This window comes from Oncorhynchus keta, chromosome 1 (genome assembly GCF_023373465.1).
Source record: "Oncorhynchus keta strain PuntledgeMale-10-30-2019 chromosome 1, Oket_V2, whole genome shotgun sequence".
Lineage (NCBI taxonomy): Eukaryota > Metazoa > Chordata > Actinopteri > Salmoniformes > Salmonidae > Oncorhynchus > Oncorhynchus keta.
Window position 1 is genome coordinate 83,513,193 of NC_068421.1, and position 22,983 is coordinate 83,536,175.

Here is a 22,983-nt window from a genome sequence, read left to right on the forward strand (position 1 = left end):
ACCAGACATCTACTCCATAGCTTCTAGAGCCATGCAGCCTAGCTCTGGCCCCAACCACATGTTACCAGACATCTTCTCCATAGCTGCTAGAGCCATGCAGCCTAGCTCTGGCTAAACCACATGTTACCAGACATCTTCTCCATAGCTTCTAGAGCCATGCAGCCTAGCTCTGGCTAAACCACATGTTACCAGACGTCTTCTCCATAGCTGCTAGAGCCATGCAGCCAAGCGCTGGCCCCAACCCCATGTTACCAGACATCTTCTCCATAGCTTCTAGAGCCATGCAGCCTAGCTCTGGCCCCAACCACATGTTACCAGACGTCTTCTCCATAGCTGCTAGAGCCATGCAGCCTAGCTCTGGCCCCAACCACATGTTACCAGACATCTTCTCCATAGCTGCTAGAGCCATGCAGCCTAGCTCTGGCTAAACCACATGTTACCAGACATCTTCTCCATAGCTTCTAGAGCCATGCAGCCTAGCTCTGGCTAAACCACATGTTACCAGACATCTTCTCCATAGCTTCTAGAGCCATGCAGCCCAGCTCTGGCCCCAACCCCATGTTACCAGACATCTACTCCATAGCTTCTAGAGCCATGCAGCCTAGCTCTGGCCCCAACCACATGTTACCAGACGTCTTCTCCATAGCTGCTAGAGCCATGCAGCCTAGCTCTGGCTAAACCACATGTTACCAGACGTCTTCTCCATAGCTGCTAGAGCCATGCAGCCCAGCTCTGGCCCCAACCACATGTTACCAGACGTCTTCTCCATAGCTGCTAGATCCATGCAGCCTAGCTCTGGCTAAACCACATGTTACCAGACATCTTCTCCATAGCTGCTAGAGCCATGCAGCCTAACTCTGGCTAAACCACATGTTACCAGACGTCTTCTCCATAGCTGCTAGAGCCATGCAGCCTAGCTCTGGCTAAACCACATGTTACCAGACATCTTCTCCATAGCTTCTAGAGCCATGCAGCCTAGCTCTGGCTAAACCACATGTTACCAGACGTCTTCTCCATAGCTGCTAGAGCCATGCAGCCCAGCTCTGGCCCCAACCACATGTTACCAGACATCTTCTCCATAGCTGCTAGAGCCATGCAGCCTAGCTCTGGCTAAACCACATGTTACCAGACATCTTCTCCATAGCTGCTAGAGCCATGCAGCCTAGCTCTGGCTAAACCACATGTTACCAGACATCTTCTCCATAGCTTCTAGAGCCATGCAGCCTAGCTCTGGCTAAACCACATGTTACCAGACATCTTCTCCATAGCTGCTAGAGCCATGCAGCCCAGCTCTGGCCCCAACCACATGTTACCAGACGTCTTCTCCATAGCTGCTAGAGCCATGCAGCCTAGCTCTGGCTAAACCACATGTTACCAGACGTCTTCTCCATAGCTGCTAGAGCCATGCAGCCTAGCTCTGGCCCCAACCACATGTTACCAGACATCTTCTCCATAGCTGCTAGAGCCATGCAGCCTAGCTCTGGCTAAACCACATGTTACCAGACATCTTCTCCATAGCTTCTAGAGCCATGCAGCCTAGCTCTGGCTAAACCACATGTTACCAGACATCTTCTCCATAGCTTCTAGAGCCATGCAGCCCAGCTCTGGCCCCAACCCCATGTTACCAGACATCTACTCCATAGCTTCTAGAGCCATGCAGCCTAGCTCTGGCCCCAACCACATGTTACCAGACGTCTTCTCCATAGCTGCTAGAGCCATGCAGCCTAGCTCTGGCTAAACCACATGTTACCAGACATCTTCTCCATAGCTGCTAGAGCCATGCAGCCTAGCTCTGGCCCCAACCACATGTTACCAGACGTCTTCTCCATAGCTGCTAGATCCATGCAGCCTAGCTCTGGCTAAACCACATGTTACCAGACATCTTCTCCATAGCTGCTAGAGCCATGCAGCCTAACTCTGGCTAAACCACATGTTACCAGACGTCTTCTCATAGCTGCTAGATCCATGCAGCCTAACTCTGGCTAAACCACATGTTACCAGACATCTTCTCCATAGCTGCTAGAGCCATGCAGCCTAACTCTGGCTAAACCACATGTTACCAGACGTCTTCTCCATAGCTGCTAGAGCCATGCAGCCTAGCTCTGGCCCCAACCACATGTTACCAGACGTCTTCTCCATAGCTGCTAGAGCCATGCAGCCTAGCTCTGGCCCCAACCATGTTACCAGACGTCTTCTCCATAGCTGCTAGAGCCATGCAGCCCAGCTCTGGCCCCAACCACATGTTACCAGACGTCTTCTCCATAGCTGCTAGAGCCATGCAGCCTAACTCTGGCTAAACCACATGTTACCAGACTTCTTCTCCATAGCTGCTAGAGCCATGCAGCCCAGCTCTGGCCCCAACCACATGTTACCAGACATCTTCTCCATAGCTGCTAGAGCCATGCAGCCTAGCTCTGGCTAAACCACATGTTACCAGACATCTTCTCCATAGCTTCTAGAGCCATGCAGCCTAGCTCTGGCTAAACCACATGTTACCAGACGTCTTCTCCATAGCTGCTAGAGCCATGCAGCCTAGCTCTGGCCCCAACCACATGTTACCAGACGTCTTCTCCATAGCTGCTAGAGCCATGCGGCCTAGCTCTGGCTAAACCACATGTTATCAGACGTCTTCTCCATAGCTGCCAGAGCCATGCAGCCTAGCTCTGGCTAAACCACATGTTACCAGATATCTTCTCCATAGCTGCTAGAGCCATGCAGCCCAGCTCTGGCCCCAACCACATGTTACCAGACGTCTTCTCCATAGCTTCTAGAGCCATGCAGCCTAGCTCTGGCTAAACCACATGTTACCAGACGTCTTCTCCATAGCTGCTAGAGCCATGCAGCCCAGCTCTGGCCCCAACCACATGTTACCAGACGTCTTCTCCATAGCTGCTAGAGCCATGCTGCCTAGCTCTGGCTAAACCACATGTTATCAGACGTCTTCTCCATAGCTGCCAGAGCCATGCAGCCTAGCTCTGGCTAAACCACATGTTACCAGATATCTTCTCCATAGCTGCTAGAGCCATGCAGCCCAGCTCTGGCCAAACCACATGTTATCAGACGTCTTCTCCATAGCTGCTAGAGCCATGCAGCCCAGCTCTGGCTAAACCACATGTTATCAGACGTCTTCTCCATAGCTGCCAGAGCCATGCAGCCTAGCTCTGGCTAAACCACATGTTATCAGACGTCTTCTCCATAGCTGCTAGAGCCATGCGGCCTAGCTCTGGCTAAACCACATGTTATCAGACGTCTTCTCCATAGCTGCCAGAGCCATGCAGCCTAGCTCTGGCTAAACCACATGTTACCAGATATCTTCTCCATAGCTGCTAGAGCCATGCAGCCTAGCTCTGGCCCCAACCCCGTGTTACCAGACATCTTCTCCATAGCTGCTAGAGCCATGCAGCCTAGCTCTGGCCCCAACCACATGTTACCAGACATCTTCTCCATAGCTGCTAGAGCCATGCAGCCTAGCTCTGGCCCCAACCACATGTTACCAGACATCTTCTCCATAGCTGCTAGAGCCATGCAGCCTAGCTCTGGCTAAACCACATGTTACCAGACATCTTCTCCATAGCTTCTAGAGCCATGCAGCCTAGCTCTGGCTAAACCACATGTTACCAGACGTCTTCTCCATAGCTTCTAGAGCCATGCAGCCCAGCTCTGGCCCCAACCACATGTTACCAGACGTCTTCTCCATAGCTGCTAGAGCCATGCAGCCCAGCTCTGGCCCCAACCACATGTTACCAGACGTCTTCTCCATAGCTGCTAGAGCCATGCGGCCTAGCTCTGGCTAAACCACATGTTACCAGACATCTTCTCCATAGCTGCCAGAGCCATGCAGCCTAGCTCTGGCTAAACCACATGTTACCAGATATCTTCTCCATAGCTGCTAGAGCCATGCAGCCCAGCTCTGGCCCCAACCACATGTTACCAGACGTCTTCTCCATAGCTGCTAGAGCCATGCGGCCTAGCTCTGGCTAAACCACATGTTATCAGACGTCTTCTCCATAGCTTCTAGAGCCATGCAGCCCAGCTCTGGCTAAACCACATGTTACCAGACGTCTTCTCCATAGCTGCTAGATCCATGCAGCCTAGCTCTGGCTAAACCACAAGTTACCAGACGTCTTCACCATAGCTGCTAGAGCCATGCGGCCTAGCTCTGGCTAAACCACATGTTATCAGACGTCTTCTCCATAGCTGCCAGAGCCATGCAGCCTAGCTCTGGCCCCAACCACATGTTACCAGACATCTTCTCCATAGCTGCTAGAGCCATGCAGCCTAACTCTGGCTAAACCACATGTTACCAGACTTCTTCTCCATAGCTGCTAGAGCCATGCAGCCCAGCTCTGGCCCCAACCACATGTTACCAGACATCTTCTCCATAGCTGCTAGAGCCATGCAGCCTAGCTCTGGCTAAACCACATGTTACCAGACATCTTCTCCATAGCTTCTAGAGCCATGCAGCCTAGCTCTGGCTAAACCACATGTTACCAGACGTCTTCTCCATAGCTGCTAGAGCCATGCAGCCTAGCTCTGGCCCCAACCACATGTTACCAGACGTCTTCTCCATAGCTGCTAGAGCCATGCGGCCTAGCTCTGGCTAAACCACATGTTATCAGACGTCTTCTCCATAGCTGCCAGAGCCATGCAGCCTAGCTCTGGCTAAACCACATGTTACCAGATATCTTCTCCATAGCTGCTAGAGCCATGCAGCCCAGCTCTGGCCCCAACCACATGTTACCAGACGTCTTCTCCATAGCTTCTAGAGCCATGCAGCCTAGCTCTGGCTAAACCACATGTTACCAGACGTCTTCTCCATAGCTGCTAGAGCCATGCAGCCCAGCTCTGGCCCCAACCACATGTTACCAGACGTCTTCTCCATAGCTGCTAGAGCCATGCTGCCTAGCTCTGGCTAAACCACATGTTATCAGACGTCTTCTCCATAGCTGCCAGAGCCATGCAGCCTAGCTCTGGCTAAACCACATGTTACCAGATATCTTCTCCATAGCTGCTAGAGCCATGCAGCCCAGCTCTGGCCCCAACCACATGTTACCAGACGTCTTCTCCATAGCTTCTAGAGCCATGCAGCCCAGCTCTGGCTAAACCACAAGTTACCAGACGTCTTCTCCATAGCTGCTAGATCCATGCAGCCTAGCTCTGGCTAAACCACAAGTTACCAGACGTCTTCTCCATAGCTGCTAGAGCCATGCGGCCTAGCTCTGGCTAAACCACATGTTATCAGACGTCTTCTCCATAGCTGCCAGAGCCATGCAGCCTAGCTCTGGCTAAACCACATGTTACCAGATATCTTCTCCATAGCTGCTAGAGCCATGCAGCCTAGCTCTGGCCCCAACCCCATGTTACCAGACATCTTCTCCATAGCTGCTAGAGCCATGCAGCCTAGCTCTGGCCCCAACCACATGTTACCAGACATCTTCTCCATAGCTGCTAGAGCCATGCAGCCTAGCTCTGGCCCCAACCACATGTTACCAGACATCTTCTCCATAGCTGCCAGAGCCATGCAGCCTAGCTCTGGCTAAACCACATGTTACCAGACATCTTCTCCATAGCTTCTAGAGCCATGCAGCCTAGCTCTGGCTAAACCACATGTTACCAGACGTCTTCTCCATAGCTGCTAGAGCCATGCAGCCCAGCGCTGGCCCCAACCACATGTTACCAGACATCTTCTCCATAGCTTCTAGAGCCATGCAGCCCAGCTTTGGCCCCAACCACATGTTACCAGACGTCTTCTCCATAGCTGCTAGAGCCATGCGGCCTAGCTCTGGCTAAACCACATGTTACCAGACGTCTTCTCCATAGCTGCTAGAGCCATGCAGCCTAGCTCTGGCCACAACCACATGTTACCAGACATCTTCTCCATAGCTGCTAGAGCCATGCAGCCCAGCTCTGGCCCCAACCACATGTTACCAGACGTCTTCTCCATAGCTGCTAGAGCCATGCGGCCTAGCTCTGGCTAAACCACATGTTACCAGACATCTTCTCCATAGCTTCTAGAGCCATGCAGCCTAGCTCTGGCTAAACCACATGTTACCAGACGTCTTCTCCATAGCTGCTAGATCCATGCAGCCTAGCTCTGGCTAAACCACAAGTTACCAGACGTCTTCTCCATAGCTGCTAGAGCCATGCGGCCTAGCTCTGGCTAAACCACATGTTATCAGACATCTTCTCCATAGCTGCCAGAGCCATGCAGCCTAGCTCTGGCCCCAACCACATGTTACCAGACATCTTCTCCATAGCTTCTAGAGCCATGCAGCCTAGCTCTGGCCCCAACCACATGTTACCAGACATCTTCTCCATAGCTGCTAGAGCCATGCAGCCTAGCTCTGGCCCCAACCACATGTTACCAGACGTCTTCTCCATAGCTTCTAGAGCCATGCAGCCTAGCTCTGGCTAAACCACATGTTACCAGACGTCTTCTCCATAGCTGCTAGAGCCATGCAGCCTAGCTCTGGCTAAACCACATGTTACCAGACGTCTTCTCCATAGCTGCTAGAGCCATGCAGCCTAGCTCTGGCCCCAACCACATGTTACCAGACGTCTTCTCCATAGCTGCTAGAGCCATGCGGCCTAGCTCTGGCCCCAACCACATGTTACCAGACATCTTCTCCATAGTTGCTAGAGCCATGCAGCCTAGCTCTGGCCCCAACCACATGTTACCAGACGTCTTCTCCATAGCTTCTAGAGCCATGCAGCCTAGCTCTGGCTAAACCACATGTTACCAGACGTCTTCTCCATAGCTGCTAGAGCCATGCAGCCTAGCTCTGGCTAAACCACATGTTACCAGACGTCTTCTCCATAGCTGCTAGAGCCATGCAGCCCAGCTCTGGCCCCAACCACATGTTACCAGACGTCTTCTCCATAGCTTCTAGAGCCATGCAGCCTAGCTCTGGCCCCAACCACATGTTACCAGACGTCTTCTCCATAGCTGCTAGAGCCATGCAGCCTAGCTCTGGCCCCAACCACATGTTACCAGACGTCTTCTCCATAGCTGCTAGAGCCATGCAGCCTAGCTCTGGCTAAACCACATGTTACCAGACGTCTTCTCCATAGCTGCTAGATCCATGCAGCCTAGCTCTGGCTAAACCACAAGTTACCAGACGTCTTCACCATAGCTGCTAGAGCCATGCGGCCTAGCTCTGGCTAAACCACATGTTATCAGACGTCTTCTCCATAGCTGCCAGAGCCATGCAGCCTAGCTCTGGCTAAACCACATGTTACCAGACATCTTCTCCATAGCTGCTAGAGCCATGCAGCCTAGCTCTGGCCCCAACCACATGTTACCAGACATCTTCTCCATAGCTGCTAGAGCCATGCAGCCTAGCTCTGGCCCCAACCACATGTTACCAGACATCTTCTCCATAGCTGCTAGAGCCATGCAGCCTAGCTCTGGCCCCAACCCCATGTTACCAGACATCTTCTCCATAGCTGCTAGAGCCATGCAGCCTAGCTCTGGCCCCAACCACATGTTACCAGACGTCTTCTCCATAGCTTCTAGAGCCATGCAGCCTAGCTCTGGCTAAACCACATGTTACCAGACGTCTTCTCCATAGCTGCTAGAGCCATGCAGCCTAGCTCTGGCTAAACCACATGTTACCAGACATCTTCTCCATAGCTGCCAGAGCCATGCAGCCTAGCTCTGGCCCCAACCTCATGTTACCAGACATCTTCTCCATAGCTTCTAGAGCCATGCAGCCTAGCTCTGGCCCCAACCACATGTAACCAGACGTCTTCTCCATAGCTGCTAGAGCCATGCAGCCTAGCTCTGGCCCCAACCACATGTTACCAGACGTCTTCTCCATAGCTGCTAGAGCCATGCGGCCTAGCTCTGGCTAAACCACATGTTATCAGACATCTTCTCCATAGCTGCCAGAGCCATGCAGCCTAGCTCTGGACCCAACCTCATGTTACCAGACATCTTCTCCATAGCTTCTAGAGCCATGCAGCCTAGCTCTGGCCCCAACCACATGTTACCAGACGTCTTCTCCATAGCTGCTAGAGCCATGCAGCCTAGCTCTGGCTAAACCACATGTTATCAGACGTCTTCTCCATAGCTTCTAGAGCCATGCAGCCCAGCTCTGGCTAAACCACATGTTACCAGACGTCTTCTCCATAGCTGCTAGATCCATGCAGCCTAGCTCTGGCTAAACCACAAGTTACCAGACGTCTTCACCATAGCTGCTAGAGCCATGCGGCCTAGCTCTGGCTAAACCACATGTTATCAGACGTCTTCTCCATAGCTGCCAGAGCCATGCAGCCTAGCTCTGGCTAAACCACATGTTACCAGATATCTTCTCCATAGCTGCTAGAGCCATGCAGCCTAGCTCTGGCCCCAACCCCATGTTACCAGACATCTTCTCCATAGCTGCTAGAGCCATGCAGCCTAGCTCTGGCCCCAACCACATGTTACCAGACATCTTCTCCATAGCTGCTAGAGCCATGCAGCCTAGCTCTGGCCCCAACCCCATGTTACCAGACATCTTCTCCATAGCTTCTAGAGCCATGCAGCCTAGCTCTGGCCCCAACCACATGTTACCAGACGTCTTCTCCATAGCTTCTAGAGCCATGCAGCCTAGCTCTGGCTAAACCACATGTTACCAGACGTCTTCTCCATAGCTGCTAGAGCCATGCAGCCTAGCTCTGGCTAAACCACATGTTACCAGACATCTTCTCCATAGCTGCTAGAGCCATGCAGCCTAGCTCTGGCCCCAACCACATGTTACCAGACGTCTTCTCCATAGCTGCTAGAGCCATGCGGCCTAGCTCTGGCCCCAACCACATGTTACCAGACGTCTTCTCCATAGCTGCTAGAGCCATGCAGCCTAGCTCTGGCCCCAACCACATGTTACCAGACATCTTCTCCATAGCTGCTAGAGCCATGCAGCCCAGCTCTGGCTAAACCACATGTTACCAGACATCTTCTCCATAGCTGCTAGAGCCATGCAGCCCAGCTCTGGCCCCAACCACATGTTACCAGACGTCTTCTCCATAGCTTCTAGAGCCATGCAGCCTAGCTCTGGCTAAACCACATGTTACCAGACGTCTTCTCCATAGCTTCTAGAGCCATGCAGCCTAGCTCTGGCTAAACCACATGTTATCAGACATCTTCTCCATAGCTGCCAGAGCCATGCAGCCTAGCTCTGGCTAAACCACATGTTACCAGATATCTTCTCCATAGCTGCTAGAGCCATGCAGCCCAGCTCTGGCCCCAACCACATGTTACCAGACGTCTTCTCCATAGCTTCTAGAGCCATGCAGCCCAGCTCTGGCTAAACCACATGTTACCAGACGTCTTCTCCATAGCTGCTAGAGCCATGCGGCCTAGCTCTGGCCCCAACCCCATGTTACCAGACGTCTTCTCCATAGCTGCTAGAGCCATGCGGCCTAGCTCTGGCTAAACCACATGTTATCAGACGTCTTCTCCATAGCTGCCAGAGCCATGCAGCCTAGCTCTGGCTAAACCACATGTTATCAGACGTCTTCTCCATAGCTGCTAGAGCCATGCAGCCCAGCTCTGGCCCCAACCACATGTTACCAGACGTCTTCTCCATAGCTTCTAGAGCCATGTAGCCCAGCTCTGGCTAAACCACATGTTACCAGACATCTTCTCCATAGCTGCCAGAGCCATGCAGCCTAGCTCTGGCTAAACCACATGTTACCAGACGTCTTCTCCATAGCTGCTAGAGACATGCAGCCCAGCTCTGGCTAAACCACATGTTACCAGACGTCTTCTCCATAGCTGCTAGAGCCATGCAGCCCAGCTCTGGCCCCAACCACATGTTACCAGACGTCTTCTCCATAGCTGCTAGAGCCATGCGGCCTAGCTCTGGCTAAACCACATGTTATTAGACATCTTCTCCATAGCTGCTAGAGCCATGCAGCCCAGCTCTGGCTAAACCACATGTTATCAGACGTCTTCTCCATAGCTGCTAGATCCATGCAGCCTAGCTCTGGCTAAACCACATGTTACCAGACGTCTTCTCCATAGCTGCTAGAGCCATGCAGCCCAGCTCTGGCCCCAACCACATGTTACCAGACGTCTTCTCCATAGCTGCTAGAGCCATGCAGCCCAGATCTGGCTAAACCACATGTTATCAGACGTCTTCTCCATAGCTGCTAGAGCCATGCAGCCCAGCTCTGGCCCCAACCACATGTTACCAGACGTCTTCTCCATAGCTGCTAGAGCCATGCAGCCCAGCTCTGGCCCCAACCACATGTTACCAGACGTCTTCTCCATAGCTGCCAGAGCCATGCGGCCTAGCTCTGGCTAAACCACATGTTATCAGACGTCTTCTCCATAGCTGCTAGAGCCATGCAGCCTAGCTCTGGCCCCAACCACATGTTACCAGACGTCTTCTCCATAGCTGCTAGAGCCATGCGGCCTAGCTCTGGCTAAACCACAGGTTATCAGACATCTTCTCCATAGCTGCCAGAGCCATGCAGCCTAGCTCTGGACTAAACCACATGTTACCAGATATCTTCTCCATAGCTGCTAGAGCCATGCAGCCTAGCTCTGGCCCCAACCCCATGTTACCAGACATCTTCTCCATAGCTGCTAGAGCCATGCAGCCTAGCTCTGGCCCCAACCACATGTTACCAGACATCTTCTCCATAGCTGCTAGAGCCATGCAGCCTAGCTCTGGCCCCAACCCCATGTTACCAGACATCTTCTCCATAGCTGCTAGAGCCATGCAGCCCAGCTCTGGCTAAACCACATGTTACCAGACATCTTCTCCATAGCTGCTAGAGCCATGCAGCCCAGCTCTGGCCCCAACCACATGTTACCAGACGTCTTCTCCATAGCTGCTAGAGCCATGCAGCCCAGATCTGGCTAAACCACATGTTATCAGACGTCTTCTCCATAGCTGCTAGAGCCATGCAGCCCAGCTCTGGCCCCAACCACATGTTACCAGACGTCTTCTCCATAGCTGCTAGGGCCATGCAGCCCAGCTCTGGCCCCAACCACATGTTACCAGACGTCTTCTCCATAGCTGCCAGAGCCATGCAGCCCAGCTCTGGCTAAACCACATGTTACGAGACGTCTTCTCCATAGCTGCTAGAGCCATGCAGCCCAGCTCTGGCTAAACCACATGTTACCAGACATCTTCTCCATAGCTGCTAGAGCCATGCAGCCCAGCTCTGGCCCCAACCACATGTTACCAGACGTCTTCTCCATAGCTGCTAGAGCCATGCAGCCCAGATCTGGCTAAACCACATGTTATCAGACGTCTTCTCCATAGCTGCTAGAGCCATGCAGCCCAGCTCTGGCCCCAACCACATGTTACCAGACGTCTTCTCCATAGCTGCTAGAGCCATGCAGCCCAGCTCTGGCCCCAACCACATGTTACCAGACGTCTTCTCCATAGCTGCCAGAGCCATGCGGCCTAGCTCTGGCTAAACCACATGTTATCAGACGTCTTCTCCATAGCTGCCAGAGCCATGCAGCCTAGCTCTGGCCCCAACCACATGTTACCAGACGTCTTCTCCATAGCTGCTAGAGCCATGCGGCCTAGCTCTGGCTAAACCACATGTTATCAGACGTCTTCTCCATAGCTGCCAGAGCCATGCAGCCTAGCTCTGGCTAAACCACATGTTACCAGATATCTTCTCCATAGCTGCTAGAGCCATGCAGCCTAGCTCTGGCCCCAACCCCATGTTACCAGACATCTTCTCCATAGCTGCTAGGGCCATGCAGCCTAGCTCTGGCCCCAACCACATGTTACCAGACATCTTCTCCATAGCTGCTAGAGCCATGCAGCCTAGCTCTGGCCCCAACCCCATGTTACCAGACATCTTCTCCATAGCTGCTACCATGCAGCCCAGCTCTGGCTAAACCACATGTTACCAGACATCTTCTCCATAGCTGCTAGAGCCATGCAGCCCAGCTCTGGCTAAACCACATGTTACCAGACGTCTTCTCCATAGCTTCTAGAGCCATGCAGCCTAGCTCTGGCCCCAACCACATGTTACCAGACGTCTTCTCCATAGCTGCTAGAGCCATGCAGCCCAGCTCTGGCTAAACCACATGTTACCAGACGTCTTCTCCATAGCTGCTAGAGCCATGCAGCCCAGCTCTGGCTAAACCACATGTTACCAGACATCTTCTCCATAGCTGCTAGAGCCATGCAGCCCAGCTCTGGCCCCAACCACATGTTACCAGACGTCTTCTCCATAGCTGCTAGAGCCATGCAGCCCAGCTCTGGCCCCAACCACATGTTACCAGACGTCTTCTCCATAGCTGCTAGAGCCATGCAGCCCAGCTCTGGCCCCAACCACATGTTACCAGACGTCTTCTCCATAGCTGCTAGAGCCATGCAGCCTAGCTCTGGCCCCAACCACATGTTACCAGACGTCTTCTCCATAGCTGCTAGAGCCATGCAGCCCAGCTCTGGCTAAACCACATGTTATCAGACGTCTTCTCCATAGCTGCTAGAGCCATGCAGCCCAGCTCTGGCCCCAACCACATGTTACCAGACGTCTTCTCCATAGCTGCCAGAGCCATGCAGCCTAGCTCTGGCTAAACCACATGTTACCAGATATCTTCTCCATAGCTGCTAGAGCCATGCAGCCCAGCTGTGGCCCCAACCACATGTTACCAGACGTCTTCTCCATAGCTGCTAGAGCCATGCAGCCCAGCTCTGGCTAAACCACATGTTACCAGACATCTTCTCCATAGCTGCTAGAGCCATGCGGCCTAGCTCTGGCTAAACCACATGTTATCAGACGTCTTCTCCATAGCTGCTAGAGCCATGCAGCCTAGCTCTGGCCCCAACCCCATGTTACCAGACATCTTCTCCATAGCTGCTAGAGCCATGCAGCCTAGCTCTGGCCCCAACCACATGTTACCAGACATCTTCTCCATAGCTGCTAGAGCCATGCAGCCTAGCTCTGGCCCCAACCCCATGTTACCAGACATCTTCTCCATAGCTGCTAGAGCCATGCAGCCCAGCTCTGGCTAAACCACATGTTACCAGACATCTTCTCCATAGCTGCTAGAGCCATGCAGCCCAGCTCTGGCTAAACCACATGTTACCAGACGTCTTCTCCATAGCTTCTAGAGCCATGCAGCCTAGCTCTGGCCCCAACCACATGTTACCAGACATCTTCTCCATAGCTGCTAGAGCCATGCAGCCTAGCTCTGGCCAAACCACATGTTACCAGACATCTTCTCCATAGCTGCTAGAGCCATGCAGCCCAGCTCTGGCTAAACCACATGTTACCAGACGTCTTCTCCATAGCTGCTAGAGCCATGCAGCCCAGCTCTGGCTAAACCACATGTTATCAGACGTCTTCTCCATAGCTGCTAGAGCCATGCAGCCCAGCTCTGGCTAAACCACATGTTACCAGACGTCTTCTCCATAGCTGCTAGAGCCATGCAGCCCAGCTCTGGCCCCAACCACATGTTACCAGACGTCTTCTCCATAGCTGCTAGAGCCATGCAGCCCAGCTCTGGCTAAACCACATGTTACCAGACGTCTTCTCCATAGCTGCTAGAGCCATGCAGCCCAGCTCTGGCTAAACCACATGTTATCAGACGTCTTCTCCATAGCTGCTAGAGCCATGCAGCCTAGCTCTGGCTAAACCACATGTTACCAGACGTCTTCTCCATAGCTGCTAGAGCCATGCAGCCCAGCTCTGGCTAAACCACATGTTATCAGACGTCTTCTCCATAGCTGCTAGAGCCATGCAGCCCAGCTCTGGCCCCAACCACATGTTACCAGACGTCTTCTCCATAGCTGCTAGAGCCATGCAGCCTAGCTCTGGCCCCAACCACATGTTACCAGACATCTTCTCCATAGCTGCTAGAGCCATGCAGCCTAGCTCTGGCTAAACCACATGTTACCAGACATCTTCTCCATAGCTTCTAGAGCCATGCAGCCTAGCTCTGGCTAAACCACATGTTACCAGACATCTTCTCCATAGCTTCTAGAGCCATGCAGCCTAGCTCTGGCTAAACCACATGTTACCAGACGTCTTCTCCATAGCTGCTAGAGCCATGCAGCCTAGCTCTGGCTAAACCACATGTTACCAGACGTCTTCTCCATAGCTGCTAGAGCCATGCAGCCTAGCTCTGGCTAAACCACATGTTATCAGACGTCTTCTCCATAGCTGCTAGAGCCATGCAGCCCAGCTCTGGCCCCAACCACATGTTACCAGACGTCTTCTCCATAGCTGCTAGAGCCATGCAGCCTAGCTCTGGCTAAACCACATGTTACCAGACGTCTTCTCCATAGCTGCTAGAGCCATGCAGCCCAGCTCTGGCCCCAACCACATGTTACCAGACGTTTTCTCCATAGCTGCTAGAGCCATGCAGCTCTGGCTAAACCACATGTTATCAGACGTCTTCTCCATAGCTGCCAGAGCCATGCAGCCTAGCTCTGGCTAAACCACATGTTACCAGACGTCTTCTCCATAGCTGCTAGAGCCATGCAGCCTAGCTCTGGCCCCAACCACATGTTACCAGACGTCTTCTCCATAGCTGCTCGAGCCATGCAGCCTAGCTCTGGCCCCAACCACATGTTACCAGACGTCTTCTCCATAGCTTCTAGAGCCATGCAGCCCAGCTCTGGCTAAACCACATGTTACCAGACGTCTTCTCCATAGCTGCCAGAGCCATGCAGCCTAGCTCTGGCTAAACCACATGTTACCAGACGTCTTCTCCATAGCTGCTAGATCCATGCAGCCTTCTGGCTAAACCAGTTACCAGACGTCTTCTCCATAGCTGCTAGAGCCATGCAGCCTAGCTCTGGCTAAACCACATGTTACCAGACATCTTCTCCATAGCTGCTAGAGCCATGCAGCCTTCTGGCTAAACCACATGTTACCAGACGTCTTCTCCATAGCTGCTAGAGCCATGCAGCCCAGCTCTGGCCCCAACCACATGTTACCAGACGTCTTCTCCATAGCTGCTAGAGCCATGCGGCCTAGCTCTGGCTAAACCACATGTTATCAGACGTCTTCTCCATAGCTGCCAGAGCCATGCAGCCTAGCTCTGGCTAAACCACATGTTACCAGACATCTTCTCCATAGCTGCTAGAGCCATGCAGCCCAGCTCTGGCCCCAACCCCATGTTACCAGACATCTTCTCCATAGCTGCTAGAGCCATGCAGCTCTGGCTAGTTACCAGATGTCTGGCTAGCCAAGACCTCTGGCCCCAACCATGTTACCAGACATCTTCTCCATAGCTGCTAGAGCCATGCAGCCTAGCTCTGGCCCCAACCCCATGTTACCAGACGTCTTCTCCATAGCTGCTAGAGCCATGCAGCCTAGCTCTGGCTAAACCACATGTTATCAGACGTCTTCTCCATAGCTGCTGCAGAGCTCTGGCTAAACCCCATGTTACAGCCTTCTCCATAGCTGCTGAGCCATGCGGCAGCTCTGGCTAAACCACATGTTATCAGACGTCTTCTCCATAGCTGCTAGAGCCATGCAGCCTAGCTCTGGCAAACCACATGTTATCAGACGTCTTCTCCATAGCTGCTAGAGCCATGCAGCCTAGCTCTGGCCCCAACCACATGTTACCAGACATCTTCTCCATAGCTGCTAGAGCCATGCAGCCCAGCTCTGGCTAAACCACATGTTACCAGACGTCTTCTCCATAGCTGCTAGAGCCATGCAGCCTGGCTAAACCACATGTTATCAGACGTCTTCTCCATAGCTGCCAGAGCCATGCAGCCCAGCTCTGGCTAAACCACATGTTACCAGACGTCTTCTCCATAGCTGCTAGAGCCATGCAGCCCAGCTCTGGCCCCAACCACATGTTACCAGACGTCTTCTCCATAGCTGCTAGAGCCATGCAGCCTAGCTCTGGCTAAACCACATGTTACCAGACGTCTTCTCCATAGCTGCTAGAGCCATGCCCTAGCAAACCACATGTTATCAGACGTCTTCTCCATAGCTGCCAGAGCCATGCAGCCTAGCTCTGGCTAAACCACATGTTACCAGACATCTTCTCCATAGCTGCTAGAGCCATGCGGCCTAGCTCTGGCTAAACCACATGTTATCAGACGTCTTCTCCATAGCTGCTAGAGCCATGCAGCCCAGCTCTGGCCCCAACCACATGTTACCAGACGTCTTCTCCATAGCTGCTAGAGCCATGCAGCCTAGCTCTGGCCCCAACCATGTTACCAGACATCTTCTCCATAGCTGCTAGAGCCATGCAGCCTAGCTCTGGCTAAACCACATGTTACCAGACATCTTCTCCATAGCTTCTAGAGCCATGCAGCCTAGCTCTGGCTAAACCACATGTTACCAGACATCTTCTCCATAGCTTCTAGAGCCATGCAGCCTAGCTCTGGCTAAACCACATGTTACCAGACGTCTTCTCCATAGCTTCTAGAGCCATGCAGCCTAGCTCTGGCTAAACCACATGTTACCAGACGTCTTCTCCATAGCTGCTAGAGACATGCAGCCCAGCTCTGGCTAAACCACATGTTACCAGACGTCTTCTCCATAGCTGCTAGAGCCATGCAGCCCAGCTCTGGCCCCAACCACATGTTACCAGACGTCTTCTCCATAGCTGCTAGAGCCATGCAGCCTAGCTCTGGCTAAACCACATGTTACCAGACGTCTTCTCCATAGCTGCTAGAGCCATGCAGCCCAGCTCTGGCCCCAACCACATGTTACCAGACGTTTTCCCATAGCTGCTAGAGCCATGCGGCCTAGCTCTGGCTAAACCACATGTTATCAGACGTCTTCTCCATAGCTGCCAGAGCCATGCAGCCTAGCTCTGGCTAAACCATGTTACCAGACGTCTTCTCCATAGCTGCTAGAGCCATGCAGCCTAGCTCTGGCCCCAACCACATGTTACCAGACGTCTTCTCCATAGCTTCTAGAGCCATGCAGCCTAGCTCTGGCCCCAACCCCATGTTACCAGACGTCTTCTCCATAGCTTCTAGAGCCATGCAGCCTAGCTCTGGCTAAACCACATGTTATCAGACGTCTTCTCCATAGCTGCCAGAGCCATGCAGCCTAGCTCTGGCTAAACCACATGTTATCAGACGTCTTCTCCATAGCTTCTAGAGCCATGCAGCCTAGCTCTGGCTAAACCACATGTTATCAGACGTCTTCTCCATAGCTGCTAGAGCCATGCAGCCCAGCTCTGGCTAAACCACATGTTACCAGACGTCTTCTCCATAGCTGCTAGAGCCATGCAGCCCAGCTCTGGCTAAACCACATGTTACCAGACATCTTCTCCATAGCTGCTAGAGCCATGCAGCCCAGCTCTGGCCCCAACCACATGTTACCAGACGTCTTCTCCATAGCTGCTAGAGCCATGCAGCCTAGCTCTGGCCCCAACCACATGTTACCAGACGTCTTCTCCATAGCTGCTAGAGCCATGCAGCCCAGCTCTGGCCCCAACCACATGTTACCAGACGTCTTCTCCATAGCTGCTAGAGCCATGCAGCCTAGCTCTGGCCCCAACCACATGTTACCAGACGTCTTCTCCATAGCTGCTAGAGCCATGCAGCCCAGCTCTGGCCCCAACCACATGTTACCAGACGTCTTCTCCATAGCTGCTAGAGCCATGCAGCCCAGCTCTGGCCCCAACCACATGTTACCAGACGTCTTCTCCATAGCTGCCAGAGCCATGCAGCCTAGCTCTGGCTAAACCACATGTTACCAGATATCTTCTCCATAGCTGCTAGAGCCATGCAGCCCAGCTCTGGCCCCAACCACATGTTACCAGACGTCTTCTCCATAGCTGCTAGAGCCATGCGGCCTAGCTCTGGCTAAACCACATGTTATCAGACGTCTTCTCCATAGCTGCCAGAGCCATGCAGCCTAGCTCTGGCTAAACCACATGTTACCAGATATCTTCTCCATAGCTGCTAGAGCCATGCAGCCTAGCTCTGGCCCCAACCCCATGTTACCAGACATCTTCTCCATAGCTGCTAGAGCCATGCAGCCTAGCTCTGGCCCCAACCACATGTTACCAGACATCTTCTCCATAGCTGCTAGAGCCATGCAGCCCAGCTCTGGCCCCAACCCCATGTTACCAGACATCTTCTCCATAGCTGCTAGAGCCATGCAGCCCAGCTCTGGCTAAACCACATGTTACCAGACATCTTCTCCATAGCTGCTAGAGCCATGCAGCCCAGCTCTGGCTAAACCACATGTTACCAGACGTCTTCTCCATAGCTGCTAGAGCCATGCAGCCTAGCTCTGGCCCCAACCACATGTTACCAGACATCTTCTCCATAGCTGCTAGAGCCATGCAGCCTAGCTCTGGCCCCAACCACATGTTACCAGACATCTTCTCCATAGCTGCTAGAGCCATGCAGCCCAGCTCTGGCTAAACCACATGTTACCAGACATCTTCTCCATAGCTGCTAGAGCCATGCAGCCCAGCTCTGGCTAAACCACATGTTATCAGACGTCTTCTCCATAGCTGCTAGAGCCATGCAGCCCAGCTCTGGCTAAACCACATGTTACCAGACATCTTCTCCATAGCTGCTAGAGCCATGCAGCCCAACTCTGGCCCCAACCACATGTTACCAGACGTCTTCTCCATAGCTGCTAGAGCCATGCAGCCCAGATCTGGCTAAACCACATGTTATCAGACGTCTTCTCCATAGCTGCTAGAGCCATGCAGCCCAGCTCTGGCTAAACCACATGTTATCAGACGTCTTCTCCATAGCTGCCAGAGCCATGCAGCCTAGCTCTGGCTAAACCACATGTTACCAGACATCTTCTCCATAGCTGCTAGAGCCATGCAGCCTAGCTCTGGCTAAACCACATGTTACCAGACGTCTTCTCCATAGCTGCTAGAGCCATGCAGCCCAGCTCTGGCCCCAACCACATGTTACCAGACGTCTTCTCCATAGCTGCTAGAGCCATGCAGCCTAGCTCTGGCCCCAACCACATGTTACCAGACATCTTCTCCATAGCTGCTAGAGCCATGCAGCCTAGCTCTGGCTAAACCACATGTTACCAGACATCTTCTCCATAGCTTCTAGAGCCATGCAGCCTAGCTCTGGCTAAACCACATGTTACCAGACATCTTCTCCATAGCTTCTAGAGCCATGCAGCCTAGCTCTGGCTAAACCACATGTTACCAGACGTCTTCTCCATAGCTGCTAGATCCATGCAGCCTAGCTCTGGCTAAACCACAAGTTACCAGACGTCTTCTCCATAGCTGCTAGAGCCATGCAGCCTAGCTCTGGCTAAACCACATGTTATCAGACGTCTTCTCCATAGCTGCTAGAGCCATGCAGCCCAGCTCTGGCCCCAACCACATGTTACCAGACGTCTTCTCCATAGCTTCTAGAGCCATGCAGCCTAGCTCTGGCTACAACCACATGTTACCAGACGTCTTCTCCATAGCTGCTAGAGCCATGCAGCCTAGCTCTGGCCCCAACCACATGTTACCAGACGTCTTCTCCATAGCTGCTAGAGCCATGCGGCCTAGCTCTGGCTAAACCACATGTTATCAGACGTCTTCTCCATAGCTGCCAGAGCCATGCAGCCTAGCTCTGGCTAAACCACATGTTACCAGACGTCTTCTCCATAGCTTCTAGAGCCATGCAGCCTAGCTCTGGCCCCAACCACATGTTACCAGACGTCTTCTCCATAGCTGCTCGAGCCATGCAGCCTAGCTCTGGCCCCAACCACATGTTACCAGACGTCTTCTCCATAGCTTCTAGAGCCATGCAGCCCAGCTCTGGCTAAACCACATGTTACCAGACGTCTTCTCCATAGCTGCCAGAGCCATGCAGCCTAGCTCTGGCTAAACCACATGTTACCAGACGTCTTCTCCATAGCTGCTAGATCCATGCAGCCTAGCTCTGGCTAAACCACATGTTACCAGACGTCTTCTCCATAGCTGCTAGAGCCATGCAGCCTAGCTCTGGCTAAACCACATGTTACCAGACATCTTCTCCATAGCTGCTAGAGCCATGCAGCCTAGCTCTGGCTAAACCATGTTACCAGACGTCTTCTCCATAGCTGCTAGAGCCATGCAGCCCAGCTCTGGCCCCAACCACATGTTACCAGACGTTTTCTCCATAGCTGCTAGAGCCATGCGGCCTAGCTCTGGCTAAACCACATGTTATCAGACGTCTTCTCCATAGCTGCCAGAGCCATGCAGCCTCGCTCTGGCTAAACCACATGTTACCAGACATCTTCTCCATAGCTGCTAGAGCCATGCAGCCCAGCTCTGGCCCCAACCCCATGTTACCAGACATCTTCTCCATAGCTGCTAGAGCCATGCGGCCTAGCTCTGGCTAAACCACATGTTACCAGATGTCTTCTCCATAGCTGCTCGAGCCATGCAGACTAGCTCTGGCCCCAACCACATGTTACCAGACATCTTCTCCATAGCTGCTAGAGCCATGCAGCCTAGCTCTGGCCCCAACCCCATGTTACCAGACGTCTTCTCCATAGCTGCTAGAGCCATGCGGCCTAGCTCTGGCTAAACCACATGTTATCAGACGTCTTCTCCATAGCTGCCAGAGCCATGCAGCCTAGCTCTGGCTAAACCCCATGTTACCAGACATCTTCTCCATAGCTGCTAGAGCCATGCGGCCTAGCTCTGGCTAAACCACATGTTATCAGACGTCTTCTCCATAGCTGCTAGAGCCATGCGGCCTAGCTCTGGCTAAACCACATGTTATCAGACGTCTTCTCCATAGCTGCTAGAGCCATGCAGCCTAGCTCTGGCCCCAACCACATGTTACCAGACATCTTCTCCATAGCTGCTAGAGCCATGCAGCCCAGCTCTGGCTAAACCACATGTTACCAGACGTCTTCTCCATAGCTGCTAGAGCCATGCAGCCTAGCTCTGGCTAAACCACATGTTACCAGACGTCTTCTCCATAGCTGCTAGAGCCATGCAGCCCAGCTCTGGCTAAACCACATGTTACCAGACATCTTCTCCATAGCTGCTAGAGCCATGCAGCCCAGCTCTGGCCCCAACCACATGTTACCAGACGTCTTCTCCATAGCTGCTAGAGCCATGCAGCCCAGCTCTGGCTAAACCACATGTTACCAGACATCTTCTCCATAGCTGCTAGAGCCATGCGGCCTAGCTCTGGCTAAACCACATGTTATCAGACGTCTTCTCCATAGCTGCCAGAGCAATGCAGCCTAGCTCTGGCTAAACCACATGTTACCAGACATCTTCTCCATAGCTGCTAGAGCCATGCAGCCTAGCTCTGGCTAAACCACCATGTTACCAGACATCTTCTCCATAGCTGCTAGAGCCATGCAGCCCAGCTCTGGCCCCAACCACATGTTACCAGACGTCTTCTCCATAGCTGCTAGAGCCATGCAGCCTAGCTCTGGCCCCAACCACATGTTACCAGACATCTTCTCCATAGCTGCTAGAGCCATGCAGCCTAGCTCTGGCTAAACCACATGTTACCAGACATCTTCTCCATAGCTTCTAGAGCCATGCAGCCTAGCTCTGGCTAAACCACATGTTACCAGACATCTTCTCCATAGCTTCTAGAGCCATGCAGCCTAGCTCTGGCTAAACCACATGTTACCAGACGTCTTCTCCATAGCTGCTAGAGCCATGCAGCCTAGCTCTGGCTAAACCACATGTTACCAGACGTCTTCTCCATAGCTGCTAGAGCCATGCAGCCTAGCTCTGGCTAAACCACATGTTATCAGACGTCTTCTCCATAGCTGCTAGAGCCATGCAGCCCAGCTCTGGCCCCAACCACATGTTACCAGACGTCTTCTCCATAGCTGCTAGAGCCATGCAGCCTAGCTCTGGCTAAACCACATGTTACCAGACGTCTTCTCCATAGCTGCTAGAGCCATGCAGCCCAGCTCTGGCCCCAACCACATGTTACCAGACGTTTTCTCCATAGCTGCTAGAGCCATGCGGCCTAGCTCTGGCTAAACCACATGTTATCAGACGTCTTCTCCATAGCTGCCAGAGCCATGCAGCCTAGCTCTGGCTAAACCACATGTTACCAGACGTCTTCTCCATAGCTGCTAGAGCCATGCAGCCTAGCTCTGGCCCCAACCACATGTTACCAGACGTCTTCTCCATAGCTGCTCGAGCCATGCAGCCTAGCTCTGGCCCCAACCACATGTTACCAGACGTCTTCTCCATAGCTTCTAGAGCCATGCAGCCCAGCTCTGGCTAAACCACATGTTACCAGACGTCTTCTCCATAGCTGCCAGAGCCATGCAGCCTAGCTCTGGCTAAACCACATGTTACCAGACGTCTTCTCCATAGCTGCTAGATCCATGCAGCCTAGCTCTGGCTAAACCACATGTTACCAGACGTCTTCTCCATAGCTGCTAGAGCCATGCAGCCTAGCTCTGGCTAAACCACATGTTACCAGACATCTTCTCCATAGCTGCTAGAGCCATGCAGCCTAGCTCTGGCTAAACCACATGTTACCAGACGTCTTCTCCATAGCTGCTAGAGCCATGCAGCCCAGCTCTGGCTAAACCACATGTTACCAGACATCTTCTCCATAGCTGCTAGAGCCATGCGGCCTAGCTCTGGCTAAACCACATGTTATCAGACGTCTTCTCCATAGCTGCCAGAGCAATGCAGCCTAGCTCTGGCTAAACCACATGTTACCAGACATCTTCTCCATAGCTGCTAGAGCCATGCAGCCTAGCTCTGGCCCCAACACCATGTTACCAGACATCTTCTCCATAGCTGCTAGAGCCATGCAGCCCAGCTCTGGCTAAACCACATGTTACCAGACGTCTTCTCCATAGCTTCTAGAGCCATGCAGCCTAGCTCTGGCCCCAACCACATGTTACCAGACATCTTCTCCATAGCTGCTAGAGCCATGCAGCCTAGCTCTGGCCCCAACCACATGTTACCAGACGTCTTCTCCATAGCTGCTAGAGCCATGCGGCCTAGCTCTGGCTAAACCACATGTTATCAGACATCTTCTCCATAGCTGCCAGAGCCATGCAGCCTAGCTCTGGACCCAACCTCATGTTACCAGACATCTTCTCCATAGCTTCTAGAGCCATGCGGCCTAGCTC

The 22,983-nt window shown here is 52.9% G+C and overlaps 1 protein-coding gene across 1 annotated transcript in view; it reads right to left on the minus strand.

Annotated features, from left to right (window-relative positions):
* The window catches only part of ror1 (receptor tyrosine kinase-like orphan receptor 1), a 311,272-nt gene that overhangs the window by 91,317 nt on the left and 196,972 nt on the right, over positions 1–22,983 (minus strand). The gene's annotated exons all lie outside the window — the stretch shown is intronic.